Source organism: Balaenoptera borealis, assembly GCF_965194805.1.
Source record: "Balaenoptera borealis genome assembly, contig: HAP1_SCAFFOLD_1966, whole genome shotgun sequence".
NCBI lineage: Eukaryota > Metazoa > Chordata > Mammalia > Artiodactyla > Balaenopteridae > Balaenoptera > Balaenoptera borealis.
In genome coordinates, this window is record NW_028122295.1 from 15,095 (window position 1) to 29,568 (window position 14,474).

The 14,474-nt window shown below is 34.9% G+C and overlaps 1 long non-coding RNA gene across 2 annotated transcripts in view; it reads right to left on the reverse strand.

The window, feature by feature from the left end:
* LOC309622266 overlaps window positions 1–14,468 on the reverse strand; it is a 29,552-nt gene extending 15,084 nt beyond the window's left edge. Inside the window, exons 1-2 of one of the 2 annotated variants that reach the window (XR_014240653.1) lie at window positions 14,249–14,468; window positions 4,111–4,275 (exon numbers count right to left, since the gene is read on the reverse strand). This is a non-coding gene — a long non-coding RNA (uncharacterized lncRNA). Of the gene's footprint in view, window positions 1–4,110; window positions 4,636–14,248 lie in introns of those variants that run through there. The other variant, XR_014240654.1, reaches the window with a different exon arrangement.
* Between the last annotated feature and the right edge of the window lie 6 nt (window positions 14,469–14,474).

Here is a 14,474-nt window from a genome sequence, read left to right on the forward strand (position 1 = left end):
GCAAGTTGGGTGTAGTGAACTAGGAGGTCAAGTGGCTTAGGCCACTTAATATCTGACAACAGAGCAAGAACAAGTGTAGAGATAGATTACATAAACTGTGTCAAATAAATAGAAGATAGCTCACAAGGGGAAAATGGAGAGCTAAGAAAGAAACTAAGACATGAGGCTATTTTCAGGAAACTATGGCATAATGGTCTACTACAGGGGTACTTGGCAATTGTTACTCTGACATCTAATAAGAGCTCTTCTGTTAATATTCCTGGCTCTACATGTCTAATATCCGTGGGTATAAATGGTGTTCATTTAACTCAGATGATGTACATATTGCCCATATTCTTTAAAAGATATACATCCCCCTATAGTGCCTTACAAACAACCTGGAATTTAATGGCAAGGGTCTTAGGCCTTCTCATGGCTGACATATTAATACTTATCAAGTGATTGAGTAGGACTCCTAGTGGTAGAATCTCTGCCTCAAGCACAAGGAGCAGTATTTGCAGCATGAAGTCTCTGGTATATGCACTGGAGTGATGCTTGTGAAAGTCACTGGGGGAGTGTATATGAAAAAGCAGTTTAGCAGATGTAAAAAATAAATCTAACTTTCACACTGTTAAAGATATGATCCAACTACTTTTGATCAAAGTCTCTTTTGAGTCCTATAAATAGATTATGAGAGAAAACTTAGATGAATAAGCCTTTAAAGAGAAGCTTTGACATGTCAGAAGAATCACCAGATCTAATGTTCACCTACCTAGTAACCTATATGTGTTCTGAGAGCCTGCTAATGTGTCAGAACTAGCTTAGTCTCCGATATATTAATAAAGTAGGGAGAGGGAGGCTGGTATATGGTATATCATCTTCCACTGCCATATAATCTGTTCACCATGACTATAAAATGTGGATGATAGCAGGGTTCCTGATGGGCATTGAAGTATACGTAATGATGAAAGAAAAGACAGGTTAACAACAATTTCAATGAGAAAATGTTATTTGAGTATGACTTTATTAATGATATCAAGAAATCACAGAATTTTTAGGGCATGGTTAACTATCTTCTAAGTTGGATGTGCATGTCATTAAAAATTGAAACTCAATTTACTCTTTTATTTTTTTTCTCTGTGTATTTATTATTTTGTGGAATTGACTTGTTGAGACCTCTGCTAATGAGTAAGTATATTCAACAATCTGTTTCTGTGAAGCAACCTGAAAATAAGTCATAGGAACCATGAGTTCTAGGAGAACTATGTCCCTATAATTTATGGCAAGGAATAGCTCCATTTCACCCTAGATTTCATTTGGAGATGTATCTAGTTAAAGCAATAATTATCCTTCTTACTTAACTTCAAAGCTGTTGATACTTCTGCACATACGAATGGCTTTCCCATATGGGAAATTTCAGAGTCTGCCATGGGTCTTGTTTGCACTATTTGTTGACCTTTTCCAAAATGATCAGTTTCTGCTTTGGCTTTTTTTCCCTTTTCAGAATTTTCCTCTTTTTTCTCATTTTTAAAGCAAAATATTGTTTAAATCTAGCAGCCCTATGTCTGATGCTTTGTGTTAATACAGTTCCCCACATATCAATGTTTTCCACATATCAATATTTATGTCAAATTATTTTCTATATGCCCTTTAAGCAAAACCTAGTGCATGTAGTGCTCAGATTTTCTTCACTACTCTTATTTTTCATGGCAGTTTGACATTCATTTTTCATTCTATCAGACTGGGCTACTGCACAGAGGGATTTTAAGGAACATGGCCTAGATATCATTCATAAGGAAGAGGCTATCATACCACTGAAAACACACATAGTTGATGTCACAAGAGATATTATAGTTTCTACTGAAATTTACCTCTTCATTGATATGAACTTTACTTAATGGGGAAATTACTTACTTTTTCTTTTCCCCACTGCTACATTTATCGCTTCCTAGCATAGAGGAGTGTTGTGAAGCAATATGTTTAAAAATACAGTTTCATCATATTACTACACAGACTATGCTAGTAAACATTTCCCAACCTAACACAGTGTCTTATTTCCATTAAAAATATGTTAGCCTTTATTCTCAACAAACCCAGTGCTAAGTAGTTTATGTATTTTTTGTCTTTGACTCTTCACCACAAATCCCAAAAGTACGTATTGCTGTTTTTCCCATATTATAAATAAAAATCCTGAGGCTTAGAGAGATTAAATAATTTGTCCAAAATCACAGAGCTAGGGAATTTGGGGCAAATATTTAAAACTAAGTCACCAGACCTCAGACACCTTGTTCTTAATCATTGTATTACGCTGAGTTCAGAAATTATAACACTATTTTTATTCGATTCTGTCAACTGCTAATAATGAGTACCTAGTAAATATGTGGGTTCACTTCTTTTTAGGTAAAATAAAAGTTTAATTAAACATTTGTGTTATCCTCTGTAAATCTCACTACCCTCTCATAGATATAATCCTACCTTTCATTTGCTTTAATGTCTTGTGGAAGACTCCTTTGTCTTTGAAATTCCATTTTTTTAAAAAAAGAAATTTCTACCTGATATTAGTCTTCCTAAGTTTATACTACACAGCGATTTTTTAACAATTAGTATATTATTATTTTTAATTTCATTTAGTTTTCCAGTAATTTCATATATTTTTTCTTATCAGTTTTATTGAGCTATAATTAGCATAAAATAAAATGCACAACAGTAAACTATGCAATGTGTGTGTATACATATATATAAGTATTTCTAGTTGAGTAATTGAACAATTCTATTACTGGCACAAGATGACTAAGTGTTCAATTTAACTTTAGACAATGAAACTACTAAAAATGTTTCCTGGCATATTACTTTTTTAATGGCCTTGCAGCCACACCTGATGCTGTTTTTGTGATAGTATTTCCTTAATGACATTACAAAATCAGATTCATATTTTTCATAGGACTTACAACATTGCATCTTTATTGGACTTGTGTAAATTTAGCATTTTCCATGGTTTTAAATTTGAATGAACGTGCTGTTTTGAAGAGAGAAATTTCTTATATATTTTCAAATAAAAGCAGTAAATGTCTTAGTAGTTAGAGAGGTTGGTACTTACTTAAGCTATATTCTAGGTCAAATATGTAGCAAGCAATAAAAGGATTTAAAAACAAGGTACATGAGAAAAAAATATAAGATGATGTAGAATAGATGGACAATCTTAGATATCATGGTACAGTTCTTAAAGATTAAGAACCAAAATCTTCAACCAAAGATTATAGAAAAGAAAAAATCATGAAGATTAATGAAGGTTTCAAAGTAGTACATAAGGGGGGAAAATGCAAAATTTGGAGAAAGATGGGAAGGAATAGTTAAGTATGCAAATTAATTATATAGACTTATCTAGTCAATATTAATACTATTAATAAAACATGCATTTATGACCTAAGGTTGCAGTTCAATGGAGGGAAAATTATGTATACCAGTAATTTTCCTATAGCCTAACATGAAGCAAATTTTCTAAAATGTAGAAGCTAATATTTCTCCTTTTATTCCTAAGAAGTTTATTATCAAGGATCTCAGAACCTCAGAATGCCTTAAACAATAAGAATAGCTCAGATGATTAAATGTAGCTTTGGATTTTGGATGATTGTACTCCATTTTAATTAGAACCAAGAAATTACAGTAAAGTTTATATTCCTATGGATGATAATAGAAAAAACCCTAACTAAATTCATCTAATATGATCATTGTCTAAAGATAGTAAACTTAATCTTTCAGATTAGGTATTTTGACCTATGTTAACCTATCTTTCAAGCCTGTCACAATGCATTCATTTGTTTATAAAAGCTCTTTTATTTATACTTAGAAAACTTCCACCAGTGCTTCACAATTCATTTATACTATTTTGGAATTATAAGCTGACAATGTGCAGAAACTTCTCCGTGTAACATTATCACATATGCCGTATACTATGGTGTTGATAAGTTACATTCTTTGAATCTGTTTATGAAGTGTGTTAAAACATAAGGGTTATATTTTTATGGTCAACTCAAAAATAAATTTAAAGCTAAAAAATATAGACCATTTACCATAATCTCATTTTACAGTAGGAAACTAAAGTCCTGAGAAATTAAATGTGCAGGAACTTACACAACTAGTTAGATGATGATCAGGGAGCTGAACGCAGATTTTCCTGCCTCCCAGTCCAGGGCTTATGCCACCATGTACCTCCTGTGCATGTGCACAGAATACAGTGTTCTCTGCAGATCGTCTGGATTCCTGGATTCTTTCTCTTTTTCTCTGTCTCCATCCAACCTGGAAAGGCAGAACCAGAGAAGAAGATTTGGAATAAATGTTTCCTGCTGAGACCACAACTATCCTGACTTTCAAAAGAGCTAGCAGTTAGTCAACAGCATGAGAAGGAAGGGGTCACTGAGAAATTGGGAACCATAATCGATATTATTCAAAATACTTAGCTTCCTTTGGCCCCTGGATCAGGGAATGAGTCTTACTGGGAATATGGGTGTATAACTCCTACTCATAGGCTTCTGTCCATAATTTTTATTTCATATAATTAGAAATTAGTCATTTGTATAGAACAACATAGTAAAGTGAATCTGAAATTCAGTGGGATTATTGGTTTTAAGGGGAAGTAACTCCATACCTCAAATACCAGTACATGTGACTGCAGTCCCTGGGAATTATCAAAATTTACAAATTATGAGTAATAGTGAATGACAAGTACTGACTCTTCAACCATATTAAATAAGTCTTGAGGCATAGATCCTATTCATTTCTCTCAGTACAATTTTCAGAATACAGTAGTTGCTCAAGAAATCTATATATTTACACAAACTGTAAATTTATCCTTTTGTGTTTATTATTTTAAAATTAACCATTAACATTCCAAGAACTTGTGTAATAATAACTGAATTCTTCTTTTTAAAATTTGCTGTCTTCTGTTGTTTCAAGTCTCACAATTAAATTTATCTGATTATTTTTAAAATCCACATATACTTATAGAGACTCCCCAAAGTTTTATTCTACCTTTTCCTTCACTTTCCTGCCAAGTACTTACTGTCTAATCCATGGTTTAAAAATTGTTTTTTTTCTATAAAAGAACAGATAGTGAATATTAGGTTTTACAGGCTGTGCATTCTCTGTTACAATAACGCAACTTAGCCACTGTAATGCAAAAACTGCCATAGACAGTATATACTGTAAATAAAGGAGCCTTATTGCGTTCCAACAAAACTTTATTTATGGAATCTAAAACTTGAATTTCTTATAATTTTCACATGCCATGAATATTATTCCTTTTTTGTGTTTTGTTTTTTGTACCAGCCAGGATATAACAATGATTTTCAAATGTTTTTTTATTTTGACCCCACAATGAAAAAGATATTTTACTTTATGACCAAGTGTACATTTATATCCATATATCTAAATAACTATATAGACCTAGATATATATATATATACATATATATATATTTATCTGTATGTATCGGTGTAAGAATATCATCCATATTGTAGTTTGGATAAGTACTTCATTCCTTTTCAGGACTGGATAATATTCCATTGCATCAATATACCACATTGTGTTTATATATTCATCAAGAGATGAATATTTGGATAGCTTCCAGCTTTTGGCTATTATTAATAAAGCTGTTATGAACATTTGTGTACATGTTTTTGTGTGGCTATATGTTTTCAATTCTCTTGGGTGTATACCTAGGTGTGGAATTGTTAGGTCATTTAGCAACCCTATGCATACATTTTTTTAGGACCTATCAAACTCTTCAAAAGTGGCTGTTGCATTTAAAATTCCCACCAGCATATATGAGGGTTCTGAGTTCTTCATATTTTAGCAAACATTTGTTATTTCTGACCTTTTGATTAGAGCTATAGTAGTAGGTGTAAAATGGTGCTTGTTGTGGTTTTAATTTACATTGCCCTTATAACTAAAGATATTGAGTAACTTTTCATGTGCCTGTTGTTTATCTTCTTTGGAGAAATGTCTATTCAAATCCTTTGTATATTATCTTTTTATTGTTTTGTTTTAAGAGTACTTTATATACTCTTGATACAAATCCCTTATCAGATATATGACTGGCATATATTTTCTTTCATTTTTGTGGGTTAACTTTATACTTTCTTGAGAGTATAATTTAAAGCACATGTTAAAAATTTTTTTGATGTGGTACAATTTATCTATTTTGTTCTTTTGTTGTTCTGCTTTTGGTTTCATATCTATGAAATCATTGCCTAACTCAAGGTCACAAAGATCTGCATTTACATTTTCTACAAATTGTATAGTTTTAGCTCTCACATTTATGTCTTTGATCTGTTTGATATATTTTTGGTAAATGCTGAGAGGTATGGGTCCAAATCCATTCTTTTTGTATGTGGAGATCTGGTTTGCACAGACATTTATTAAATATTCTCTGCTTTCCCTTGAATTGTCTTTATACTGTTGTTAAAAATCAGTTGACTATAAATGTAAGGGTCTACATCTGAAATCTCAATTACATTCCATTAATCTATATGTCTATCTATATGAAAATACCACATCCTATTGATTATTGTGTGTTTGTAGTAATGTTTTAAAATCAGGAAATGTGAATTCTATAACTTTGTTCTTTTTCAAACTTGCTTTGGCTTCTCAGTGGTCCCAAAAATTCCATACGAATTTTAGGAACAGTTTGTCAATTTCAGCAAAAAAGGAAGCTTGGATTTTGATATGGATTGTGTTGAATCTGTAGATAAATTTGGGGATTATTGACATCTTAACAAAACTAAGTCTTCAGGTCCATGAATACAGGATGTTTTTCCATTGACTTAGGTCTTCTTTAGTTTCTTTGAACAATGTTTTATAGTTTTCAATGTATAAACCTTGGATTTCTTTTATTAAATTTATTTCTGAGGCTTTTATTGTTTTTGATTCTATTGTAAATGGAACTGTTTTCTTAATTTCAATTTTGATTGTTTATTGCCAATGTAAGAAATACAGTTGATTTTTGTATCTTGATCTTGTATCCTGCAGCCTTGTTGAATTCTTTTATCAAATAGTTTTTTCCCGTGGATTACTTAGGATTTACTATATACAAGCTCACGCCATCTTTGAATAGAGTGTTTTAATTTCTTCTGTCCTATCAGGTGCCGTTTATTTCTTTTTTTTCTGGCTAATTTCCCTGGCTAGAGCCTTCAGTACAATGTTGAGTAGAAGTGGTAAGAATGGGCATACTTGTCTTGTTCTTGATGTTAGGAGGAAATCCTTAAGTCTTTCATCATTAAATATGATGTTAGCTATGGATTTTTCATAAATGTTTTTGTCAGGTTGAAAAGTTCCCTTCTATTCCTGGCTTTAGTTTTAGTTTATCATGAAAATGTGTTGGATTTTGTCAAATACTTTCTATTTCCATCAAATTGAGATGATCATTTGTTGTTTTTTTCCTTCATTCTATTAATATGGTATATTACATTGATCAATTTTCTTAGGTTGAACCAATCTTGAAACTTTTATATACTTGAAGCTCTTTTGGTCATGGTGTTCAATTCATTTATACATTGCTGGATCTGTTTTGGTAGTATTTTGATGAAATTTTTTGTTTTTGTTTATTGGTTTTTTCAATTTTGTTATTTTTGTGTGTCTATATTCCTAAGGGATATTGGTCTGTAATTGTAGTTTTGTTACATCTATTGTTTTTCTCTGCTTTTGTTTTTAGGATAACACCAACCTCATAGCAAGACTTTAGAGTGAGCATTTATGCAAATCATGAACTTTAGTTAATACTAATGTATCATTATTGGTTCTTCAGTTATAACAAATGTACCATACTATTACAAGATATTAATGATAGGGAAAACTATGTGGCGTGGGGAAGGTGGAGAGCATATCAGAATTCTCTGTACTATCTGGTTACTTTTTCTATAAATCTAAACTGTTCCAAAAGTAAAGTTTATTAATTAGAAAAAGTCAATTCATCATTGTTGGGAGTACTCCTGAAATTTATATTTTGTTCCACTGATTTACATATCTATGCTTCACCAATATTAACCTATCTTGATTAGTAGCTTTATAGTGACATTGAAATAAACTAGTGTGAGTTCTTAAACTTTCTTCTTTTTCAAAATTGTTCTATCTATCCTAGTTTCTTCACCCTTTGAGAAAAATTGTAGATTCAGCTTGTCAACTTCTGCCAAATAAGCCTGTGGGGTTTTGGGGGGGTTTTGAGAGTTTCAGTTTCAATGAAAATAGGAAAGGTTATATATATATTTTTTTACCAAAGTTATATATACATTATCAGCATGAAGTTTTGAAAAAGTATTGACATTCATTCATTTACAGATGCCACACAAATTTACCTACCTATCTAATAAACAGTATAGATAAAACTCAGAATTTTAGTATATGCGTATTTCTCTTTGCTTGATGCTCACAGTAAATACTTTATGAATGGATAGAGTGGTACAGTTGTTTAATCATTGCTCAACTATATACATTTGTATTTGAAACAGTATGTTATTGAATCCTTTTCAAAAGCAATTGTGACCAGCTGCAACCAATTTGTCTGTTAGTACAATAGAAATAGAAATGAATAAAGTTTTCAACTAGCTAAATTAATGTGCCAAAGTCCGTCCTTAGACACACACACACTCACAGGCATACACAGCTCAAATACAAAATGCAGATGTCAAGGATTAAACATGTAGATATTATATGTGATAGTGATTGATCATACTTCGGAAGTAAAGAAGACCAATTTGCAGTCAAGTAAAAGTTCTCCCTGAATAATCAAAATGCTGATGTGATCTGGTAGCTGAACAACTACTTTATTCCTGTCTTTAAATTTTTATTCTGCTTTTGTGGAATGAAGTATGAATCAGTCATTGGGAAATTTGCATCACTACAGCTTTTTAGTTAGTTTTAATCCCAGTTCTTAATTGACTATATTTCTAACATTGATGCTTATAACAGTTCATATCTATTGGGACCTGACTAGTCAAAACCGGTTCTTAAAGTTTTACCAATGAAGGAATACAAAATTTGGGGTGCATACTCCAAATATTATAAGATAGCAGTTGAAAATAGGAAAGCTAAAAGCTTAGTCAAGGTCATCTTAAAAATCCTTATACTCTGGTGTTCCTTTATAATTGGCAGTTACATGAAATTTTCATTCCCTAAATTATTTCTATGGAGAAATGTATCTTTAAGATAAATTTATCTTAAGAATGTATTTGATATGTAAAGTTAAATAGACTGCCAAATAGTTATGAAGTTCCCAGAGAACTAATATAATTTTTGGAGATCTACCAATATTAGGCAGATAAGTCATTCACTTAGGGTATGTCAGGCCATTTTTGAATTCCAAGTAAATAAAAATGGACTAAAAGAAATCACTACACTTCGCCCTTTATATTTAAGTAACTATTATTTATTTGCAAAGATCTTCTTTTACATTTTTTGATAAAAGCTATCAATTTTAAATACGTAATCAGTGTACATTCCAAAATGCATATTAGAAAATGCACGTACACAAGAAAAATAAAACTAAAAATGGATACACAGAAACTTAAAATGTTTTTTCTATTAATTATTATTGAAACGCCCTGCTCATGACTGCTATGTAACTAAACTCTTATTTCTCTTCATACTTGAAATGTTTTCTTTTTCTTTTCTGAGGTCTTCTTATTCCATTTAAATTTTAAATATATGTAATCAGTGGTTCCCAAGTTCCGTAGGATAAAGTTTGTGCCATTTAACAGAGCATAAAATGCACCCTGTGATCTTACCTTTGCTAGCACTCTAGCCTTATCTCTTTTAATTCACATTAATCTCCAGCAATACCATTTTTATTAGCATTCCCCAAAAGTGAAATACTTAGGTATAAATCTAACAAAACATGTAGAAGATCTATATGAGGGAACTACAAAACTCTTACAAAATCAAAGAACTAAATAAATGGAGAGATAGTCCATGTTCATGGATAGGAAGACTCAATGTTGTCAATATGGCAGTTCTTCCCAACTTGATCTATAGATTCAATGCAACCCGAATCAAAATCTCAGGACCTTTACAGTTGCTATTCCCTCTTCTTAGTACACTCTACCTCCAACCCTTCATCCAACAGGTTTTTCTCAGCTTTCAAGCCTTGGCAATATCATCTGACAAGAGCCATCCCAGATCACCTTATCTAATGTAACCCTAAAACTCACTCTATCACATCATCATTTTCTTTCTGCCATGGCACTCACCAGAATGTCAGCTCCAGGAAAGGGAGGTCATCCATCTGAATTAAATTCTCCTTCATTACTCCTGCCCCTTTCCCTTTTTTGTCTGGTATAGACTTAATTCATCTTGTGGTCTCAGCTTAGGTGTCACTTCCCCAAGGAAAGCTCTCCAAGCTCCTCAAATCCAGATTAGGTTTCCTGCCATAAGTCTTATCCCTGACAGCATTTAAGACCTGTATCCTTGTCTGTGGCATACCATCAGGGAAGGGGTATTTTCCCCACCACCTACCAAAGGGCCAGGAACATAAGAGGTGCTTAAAAATATTTGTTAAAGAATGAAAAAGGCAGAAGGCAGAAAAAAATAGGAGTCTATGACTGTTAGTCATAAAGTAGTAAGATTTAGTAGTAAGAGGGAACACATTTTGTGAGAAAGGGAGATCTGATATTGTATGTCAGTTTCCCAACTGATGCTCCTTATTTGTCCTCCATGGCTGTGTCAACAGAACTCTCCTCTTTCCTGCCTTAAATAGATACTTAACCTTGGCTTTGCTGTTTTGGCTTGTAAAATGATTCTCTCTTCTTTGGTTATAGCACCCAATTTCTCTTTAAAGAATTACCCTCCCCCATTTTGTATAGTCCTAAAGGGACTATAAATCAGGTCCTGCCCTCTCTTAGTTAAGACTCAATGAGATTCTCTCCTTGACTTTGAAAAACTGAGTGTCCTAAGAGCAATCACCTGATGCTCACCATTCCTGCAGTGGCACTAAGTTAGTTCCTGCTTCCTAGATACCTGGGCTGCCCTGGTTTCTGTGCTTTTAACTTGTCCTTGTTCTCAAACCTTATTATGAACTACTAGAAATGTCCTTCTAATAAATCCCCATTTTATGTAATAAGCCATTGTCAATTTCTGGTACTTGCAAAGAACAAAAGAACAAAAGCTAACAGAAAAAGAGAAAAAGAAAGAAGAAAGGGGAAAGGGAGGGGGGACGGGAGGGAGGGAGGGAGGAGAAAGAGAAGAAAAAGAAATGCAAGATATATATATCATTTTAAATTTTCTAGCAGCCTCATTAAAAAAAGAAACATGAAATTAATTGTAATGCTAGGTTTTATTTAGACCAATACATCCAAACTCAGTATTTCAACATGTAGTCAATATAAAAAATATAAATATTTTACTTTCTTCAAGTCTTTGAAATGTGGTATATATTTTACACTTACAGCCCATCTCAATGCAGGCAATAAATTTGCAAGGCTAAAGTGAAATGCAGTCCTTCCAAAACAATGAAATGTGTATAACAGGAAAATATTTTACACTGCTATAGTTTTTAAATTTACTAAATTTAAATATTCTGTTACTCAGTCACATTAGCCACCTTTCAAGTGCTCAGTAGCAACATATGACTAGGCTTACTGTACTGGGCTGCACAGCCTTAGACATGATCAGCTCCAAGATTGAAGAGACTCAGGGGATGTGTTCTTGATGGATTTAGTAACTGGAAGGAATTGGAGGTTTTCACACTTCCAACAAATTCCATTATGAAGGATTCAGAATTGTGTGAAGACCTATGAAAATATCTCTTCCCCCAAAATGATGTTTGCTTGGCTGGGTAACTAAAACAGGTTAACACATTATTGAGTGTGAAACCAATCCTCTGTATTCTACAATTCAATAGCATAGAGAGATCAAGGAGTTATCTTCCCTGTCTGGGAGTTTAATTCAAAGTTAAAATTACATTATTACTTTTAAATCACTTCTCATTTATTACATTTTGATGGCTAGAAAGAGACTTTGGGGATTAGCTTTAATTATAAGTATTTTCTATGTCAAATAAAAATGTAGAAGTTTGAAGTTTGAAGAATTTGACCTTCATCCCTCAGACAATGACAGTCATTGTAAATTGTGGAGTAGGTCAGTGGCCATGATGAGGCCAATGTTTCAGGAAAAGGAATCAGAATCCAGTGTGCAAGCAGACTGGTAACAACAGAGGTCCAGAGGGAAGGTCTGGAGCTTCCAGCATCCTTAGCTGGTGTACATATGCTCTTACTTCTGTCAAGAATTGTTTTCCTCTTAAGCTGATAAGACATGTGCCTATCCTTCAAGATCATATTCATAGTCAGCTCTGTTTCCCAGATGCAGACTACAGAATGGATCACTTCTTCACCTTTGCTCCACAGAACCTCTTTCAAAATCCTGAAAAGTCAAATTCACAGAGGCAGGAAGTGGTATAGTGGTTACCAGGGGAGGAGGGAATGAGAAGTTATTGTTCAATGGGTAGAGTTTCAGTTTTGCAAGATGAAAAGTTTTCTGTGGATATATCGGAGTTACAGAGGCACAAAACTAAATGATTGGAAGGCCTTTCCCCAGGCTAACTCCTCCCCTTTCAGATCTCAACTTAAATGTCCCACTTTTAAGAGTCCTTCCCTCTTCCAGGCCAGAATGGTTTAGGTGCCCTTGCTATACCCTCTCATGAGCCCCATACTTTTCATGTAGGGCTCTTATTATAATTGTAATCAATACCTAATTTTGTGTCATATTAGTTTGCTAGGGCTCCCATAACAAAACAGTATGACCAGGTGGCTTAAACCACAAAACTTTATTTTCTCACAGTTCTGGAGGCTGGAAGTTCAAGATGAAGACACAGGCAGGTTTGGTTTCTTCTGAGGCCTCTCTCCTTGGCTTTCAAATGTCCACCTTCTCACTGTGTCTTTCCCCTGTGCATGTGCATTCCTGGTATCTCCCTGTGTGTTCAAATTTCTTCTTATAAGGACACCAGTCAGATTAGATTGGGACCCACTCTAAGGGCCTCACTTTAACTTAATCACCTCTTTACAGGTCCTGTTTCCAAATACAGCCACATTCTGAAACAAAATTCTGATGAATTTTGGAGGGACACAATTCAACCCATAACATGGGATCACCTCTGTTGTTCCCACTTGGTAAACTCTATGACAACTCATCTCGTTCTCATTTCAGGACCTTTACCGTTGCTATTCCCTCTTCTTAGTACACTCTACCTCCAACCCTTCATCCAACAGGTTTTTCTCAGCTTTCAAGCCTTGGCAATATCATCTGACAAGAGCCATCCCAGATCACCTTATCTAATGTAACCCTAAAAGTCACTCTATCACATCATCATTTTCTTTCTGCCATGGCACTCACCAGAATGTCAGCTCCAGGAAAGGGAGGTCATGTGTTTTTACGCGCTAGTGTAGCTCAGAGATTAGCCCAGCGTTTCACATGCACATGCGAATGAGTAAGTTTCTATAACCACTTACCACATTATCATGACTTTCTGAGAAAACCTGCCAGGGCATGGCCATGTTTTATTCATGTGTCAGCTCTCTGGTCAACCTCAGCTCTAACACTTACTAGCTGTGTAAACTCTGGTAAGTCCCTTAACCTCTCTGGGCCTCAGGTTCCCAAACAAATACCTTCTTCAGAGTTCTTATGAGGATTAAATAAAATAATACACGTGGGATACCCAGCATAAGAATTCGGCATACAGTGCACGCTATCAGCTGAAAAGCTATTAGGTTGGGTGTTTTCCAAAGTGTGGCAGCTGTGAACGGTGTGACAACTGTCTTTCGGTGGTACACGGAGCATTAAAAGTATCATCTTGGCAACGTTCTTTTAATTCCTCGGATTAAAACAAGGTCATGTTCTCATGCTCGTATGTCTTTGACATCTACCTCTTCCTATTCTTCCTCGTTCACAGATCATTTAGGTTCAGAGACGCACACACCACTTAACAGGTGGATTTAACACTGTTTGTAAGGGCCATTCTGCGGCCAGGCCGCCTGGGTGCATCCCCCACCTCCCTCCCTCCCTCTGGCTTTGGGCTAAGTTCTGGAACCTGCCTGTACCTCAGTTTACTCAACTGTAACAAGGGGATAATGACCGCCCCATAGGGTTATCGAGAATATAAAATGAACTTATGACACGTAAAGTGATGCAGAACATAAAAAGCCCGCCAGCCACGTCAGAAACACGTGAAAGAAACGGTCGGGGGGTGGGGGGGCGACGGCTGGTGTGGCAACTATCTCAAAGGTCTCACCAGGGCGACTGGGTCGGCGAGGCAGGACGGGGTCCGTGAGGCGGGCGGCGCTCAGCCGGTGCGCGGCCTGAGGGGCCCGGTCGAAGCCCTCGGGGAAGGCCGACAGCGGCCAGGACTCCGGCCTTCTGCGGCTGAGGCCTCTTTGGGGTCTCCCTCCCGGCGTCAAGTCACTCTCACTCCTGCTTTGGCGGCCGCGCCTCTCCCCTGAGCTTCTTCACTAGGCGAG